General features: G+C 40.7%; 1 protein-coding gene across 4 annotated transcripts in view; it reads left to right on the top strand.

The window, feature by feature from the left end:
* Window positions 1-363: 363 nt before the first annotated feature.
* The window catches only part of ADIPOR2 (adiponectin receptor 2), a 91,483-nt gene continuing 85,705 nt past the window's right edge, over window positions 364-6,141 (top strand). The window contains exon 1 of one of the 4 annotated variants that reach the window (XM_058744166.1): window positions 364-617. The gene's annotated coding sequence lies outside the window, so the exon portion shown is untranslated. Of the gene's footprint in view, window positions 618-2,623; window positions 2,863-3,430; window positions 3,455-6,141 lie in introns of those variants that run through there. The other 3 variants (XM_058744165.1, XM_058744163.1, XM_058744168.1) reach the window with 3 other exon arrangements.

Below are 6,141 nucleotides of genomic sequence, written 5' to 3' on the forward strand. Positions count from 1 at the left end.
CAAGTTTAAGTTCACAATGGAGTGTAGAGTACTTTTTTCTTACCCTTTAGAATCTGAAAGCTGTACCTTCATTTGCTTGTCATTTTAGATACAACTTCAATTCCCATTGGCTATTGACTCACATATCACAATGGAACCTAAGCCTGCTCCTCCAACGAGTCCAATATCAACATTTTGGCAACATATTGTAATGTCACTCAAGCCTCATTCTGGGATGGCTACAACTAGATTATGAATGTTACTCACCCAGTGATGCATTCTCTTTGTCAACAATATCTGATAATTGTTGAGATGACTACATCAGGCTAGCTGTGCCACAGGCACTATTGTGTCATTGGTGACTGGTATGGAGAGTAGGGGTGGAAGGGACTCTTCTTGGTGCTGTGGAAGATGAAGAACTCCACTCTCCTGTGGTGGGGAAGTGTGACACTTTAAGAATGGAGACAGCAGAGATTCTAAAGGTCCACAGCTGACACTGAAGACACAGAATTGTCCTGAATTCTCCTTGGTTTTTGGACAGTGAGTCATAAGTTAATATATAAAGATTAGCAACTGAAGTACAGCCTGGGAGAGAGTCCTGAGAAATCTGCTTTGGAACATTTAATGGTGACATTTAGGTAAGGGATATGGGTGAAGCCAGTATGGACATGGGCCTCAGGGGAATGTCCCTCAGGTGAAGTATGTTGGCAACACCCTCAATAGCTGAGAAGGTGTGAGCATTCTGAGGAAATGAAGTGGTTTATCATTGTGAACATCAAGAATTGGCAGTAGTGATCTGGGAACGGGATCAAGGTGACAGAATGGGAGGTAAAATCTTGGTGGGAAAATAACACTCTTTCTCACATGTTTTAGCACACAATGGGCTGTTCCAGAGGAAGTTTCTTTGAGTTGAGCATTTTGTCAAAGCAAATCATTAAAAGAGAAGGATGCTTTGAGAAAAAAATTTGAGATCTTGGATCTTTTCTAATTGTCTTTTTTATATAGCTCTGTTCCCTTTAGCAGACCTTTTATTAACTCTCAGGCTCTTGTTCTCATCTTTTCCCTATGTGATTTGGTATACCGGGTCAAATTTACCATCCAAAGGTGTCTGTGTTTCATTTCTAATGTGCTGTGGAAGTGTATCAATGTCTTCCTTGATATCAATCTCAAAAGCTTTATGTCTTTACCTGGAAAAACAGAAGTCATTATTGTTATATCTTTTACAAATTATGTAAATTAAAAAAATATGTAAATTTAAAAAATTTACATTTTCAGTGTAAACTACTCCTTGAAGGGAATTTATTCTTTTAATTTCTATAATCTTATTTGCATTAATTTTATCTCTTGCAACCTTAACTGGGTGGCCTAATTTATCAGTATTAAGAGCATTTTATTCATGCTCCTCGTGATTTTAGTGACTTTAATCACTTCTTAGAATTTACATTTCCAGGCTTGAAGAGTTCCCTATTTTTTTTAGGGGCAGGTTCCTCATACATTAGACTCTAGGCCTTTTGATTATGAGATCTGTGCAGGTTTTTCCAGAATTCTTTGTTTTCTCCTGCTGTGGTTCAAAGGACAAGCAAGGTATGGGCATAAGTGTTCTTGAAAGCTTATGGATTTCCTCTATATCAATAACAAGAGTTTTGACAGTTAAGGCAATTACCTCTTCAGAGTGTGATAAATTCATCTTATAACTGAACGTGAGAAACACATCTTTCTATGCCAACCGATTTCACCTGGCTATCCGAAAGTACAGTGTTCTCACTCAAGCCTTTCTAAAGCCAAGGCGAAAAACAAAGAAACAATTACCATTTCGGAAAAGCGAAAACCTTTTTTTTTTTTTTTAATTCTTCCGGTTAGTGAAAAAGCGAACTTTTGGTTGGGGGGGTGCGGTGCTTTTACTTTCTTTTCTTATAGAATAAGTATGTAACCAAACCATTCTTGGTTTCTTAGAAGTTAGAGCTCAATAGAAACTCATTCTGGGAAATAGACACAGTATTTAATGCCAGATTAGTTTCTGCTATTACATTTCTGCTATAGTGATCTGCTATTACGTTAAAAACATTTTACAAATTAGTCCGAATTACATGTATTTTAAGAGTGGGTTCACATTTGTTTTTTATAAGGCATAAATCATAATACCTTAACAAGGCAATAAAAGGTAAACGCTATTGTCTTGCACAAGACTTGACTAATACTTTCGGATTTATTTCGGAAGCTCTCACAGACGACGCCTAGCAATATACTGGCCGTTGGCAGAAACACGAGCCACCGTAAAAAAAATCCCAAAATTTTGGCTTCCGCCCAAGGTGTGTAGCCCGTATCCATGGAGACCGGAAAAAGCGTCCCCTACCCGGGCGGGCCCCTGCCTCTTCTGATCTAAATGCTTCCGCTTTCTATGCGAGAAAGAAAACGAAGGAGATTTGTGTGAGCGCCTGTGGAGCACTTTCTCAATACTGTTTTCGTTGAGCTCCTGGCCGAACCACAACTCCCAAGATGCCACCACGTTCTAGAGCTGTCAGAAGAGCAGTTTCCGGTTTTGGCCAGCGCGCCTGCGCACTAGCTGTGACTTTATTGGTTCGAACCGCCTCGTGCGATGCGCGTCACGGCGACGTGCAGTCGTGGGGGCGGGAAGACGCGGCGGCGGCGGTCGCGGCGGCGCGAGCACGATCCCAGACGCGGTATCGCAGCGGCGGCAGCGGCGCGGCTACCCCGGGTTCGGTCCCCTCCCTCCTCCGCTCCCCCCTCCTCCCCCTCCCCTCAGGTCTGGTTCCAGAGGAGTCCGAGACGCGCGGCGAGGCGGCGACAAGCTCTGGGTGAGGGTCTCTGGAGTGTGAGCGCCGTTTCAGGGGAGAAGAGGGAGAGCCCGGGGTCGAGAAGGAGGTGAGGGCTCTGAGGGGGAGACTGTCCCCGGCGCGGGCCGGGGAGCGCGCGCTCCGTCCCAGCCTTCAACTCGGCCTCCTTACCTGACCTGTCGCCCTGCACGGCGTGTTGTGCTGTGACCGGGGGGACAGACCGAGAGGGGCCTGGAGTCGCCCTCCTTTCAACCGCTGTCTGTGGCGCCTGGCGCCCACCACCTGCCTCGCCCCTCCTGATAGAGCGTCCGGAGCACTGTCTCAGCTCTTCTCCCCTTCGCGTGCAGTTGCCCTGCCTTACTGCCCACCGAGAGAATCTGCCCTCCCTTTCTTCATTTTTGTCTCTTTTATTAGCTCTAGGAATTTCTTTGGTGGCAGGCTTCGAATGGATCTGCTTAGTGCTACTTTTCTAGTCCCTGGGGTAGGAAGATTTTCTTTACCTTTTCTTTGGTGGCGCTTCAGGCAACCTACTTGGAATAGTTAGTACCTTGGGCCCTGTTTTCCCAAAACTGGTTTGGCCTTTCGTCTGTCATTGCTTGCTTCTTTTAAAACTGATGCTGACAGGGTTTAAATCAGTTCTTCTAGGGGTCCATGAGAGAGTTTGGATTGGAAACTGACAGGTAACTTTTTTTTTTTTTTTTCCTCTTTTTGGTTTTTGACATTAAATACAAATACGTTTGTCTCTGGAATTTGATTTTATGAGACGGCCCAACTGTGACTTTTGGTAGAAGGATTCAAATGTCAGATTGGAATTTTACTGGGTATGATGACTTCAGTGCAGGTTGTTGGCATTTTTTTTAGTACACTGGCCTTTTAATATTTTTATTTTTAGATGCTGGATTTCTCAGCCTTATGTTAGCCCCATTAAATCTCTTCCAAAAACAATGCCCCCATCCCCAAGAAACTTTAAAATTTGAAGAAATCTGTTGTAACATCTAAAATAATTTGATCACAGAACTTTTCAGTGAAATGTTAAAAATAATTTCCTTCAACGCAAAGCTTTAATTTTGGAGGGGAGATCTTAAACTTATTTCTGAAGTTTGAAGTGTTCTCTTATCCAAAGGCCACCTCTATGTCTCCTTTTACCACCCTCTGACTTTTTTTGTTAGAATTTGATAGATTTTTCTACTTTTTCATTTCATAGAAATGAAAATTTTCATCCATAGTATTTATTTTATAGAAATTTCATTTCTACTGCTGTTGTTCATAGATATTTTCATGCTTTCTCATAAATATATCAGAGTGCTGACTGTGATGATCTGTAACTAAAATAATTTCATCAGTAGTTGGGACTTCCGCACATGTGTTGGCAGCTGCTTGGTGGTGAATTATTGCAAACTTCGAAAACATTTCAGATTGATTTAAATATGAAAGACGTTTCTTTTAGCTTCTATTTGTAACTACATACCCACCAGTATATGTTTATATCTACACTTTATAGGCTATTTAGTAGCAAATTTTCTCTTCTTACCTGAATGTTAGGGATGAGAAAAGGATTTCCAGAGCCTAAGAGTTTGTCTTTTTCTATTCCTAGACTATGAATAAGTAAATGGATGGATTTTTTTTTTTTTCTTCCCACAATGGTATCAATTTAGCTGATGCACTTTCTTTGGTATAAATCACAACAGGTTTTCCAAAATGAAAATAATTTTATTTTTTATCTCCGGGAACAGACTTTATTGCTTGTGGGGCAACTTTTGCTAGCTGTTTTTGTAAATTAAGTTTTTATTGGGATATAGCTGTATGTATTCATTTTGATGTTGTTTGTGGTTGCTTTTGCAGTGTAAGGGTAGAACTGAGTGAGTAGTGGGACAGAGACTAGTATGGCCTGCAGAGCCTAAAATATGTATTGTCTGGTCCTTAATAGAAAAAGCTTGCTGACTCCTAGTTTATTTTATTAAAAATCATGCATATGTAATGTAGAAAATTTTTTTTTAATTTTTTTCAACATTTATTCATTTTTTGAGAGTGAGAGAGACAGAGTGTGAGTGGGGGAGGGGCAGAGAGCGTGGGAGACACAGAATCCGAGGCAGGCTCCAGGCTCCAGGCTCTGAGCTGTCAGCACAGAGCCCGACACAAGGCTGGAACTCAGGGACCGCGAGATCATGACCTGAGCTGAAGTCTAACGCTCAACCGACTGAGCCACCCAGGCGCCCCGTATAGAAAGTTAAAATGAATCAGAAAAGTATAAAGAAGAAAGTAAAAATTGTCTAGAATCACACCACTCAGAAGGGTTTGTTTTTGTGATTATTCTTATAGAATCTGTTAGTTGTTTTTGTATAAATGGGCTCATATTGTTAAGTGTTGGTTTGTACTGGTTTAAAAAAAAAACCCTCATTGTCTGTTTATTTATATTTATTTGTGTATTTGTTTATTTTATTTTAAGTAGGCTCCATGCCCAACCTGGAGCTCAACTCATGACCCTGAGATAAAGAGTCATATGCTCTACCGATGTAGCCTGCCAGGTGCCCCCAAACTCAGATTATTGTTACATCGCTATTGAATACATTTGTACTTCTGCATCAAAGAGCTCACTGGAAAGGGGCTGGATGAACCAGGTTTTCCTAATTTGTTTACCAGTTAAGATAAAAATAAAATCAAGAATGAAAGATGCTTGATGGTGATGGTGGTGGTGGGAGCACTTCTGGTGTACTGGTACTTTTCCAATACTTTACGTGTATCAACTTACTTACCTGCAGCAACTCTGTAGAGACATGTACTAGTATCCATATTTGAAGATGAGGAAACTGAGGTACAGAGAAATTAACTGCCCAAGTTTGTCAGCTAGTTAATAGTGGAGTTGGGATTTAAATCCATGCAGTCTGGTTTTAGGACCCAGGCTCCCAATATGCTACAGAGTCTTTCAGCTCAGTGTAGAAAGTTTAGACAGTCCAGGGGTACGTGATGTAGAAATTTGTTACACACTTTATTTCAGTTTCACTCTCCGTAGAAACCCACTGTTAATAGTTTGATATAGAGATTGCCACCTCTTTGTCTGCTTATACAAATGTTTATTCCCAAATCTGTCCACATGTGCAGGTCTTAAAAAAATTAATAGACTTCATTTTTTAGAGAAGTTTTAGGTTTACAGAAATTTCTATGGATAGTATAGAAAGTTCCAATATCACCTACTCTCTGTTTTCCCTTATTAATAACATGTATTAATGTGGCATATTTGTTACAATTGATGAACCAATATTGTTACATTGTCATTAATTAAAATCTGATTATAATAGGGCTCCTCTTTGTGTTGCAGAGTTTTTTAAAAAGGGATTCAACCTGTCATTGTTCTATAGTGTGCTTTGTG

Source organism: Neofelis nebulosa, chromosome 8, assembly GCF_028018385.1.
Source record: "Neofelis nebulosa isolate mNeoNeb1 chromosome 8, mNeoNeb1.pri, whole genome shotgun sequence".
Classification (NCBI taxonomy): Eukaryota; Metazoa; Chordata; class Mammalia; order Carnivora; family Felidae; genus Neofelis; species Neofelis nebulosa.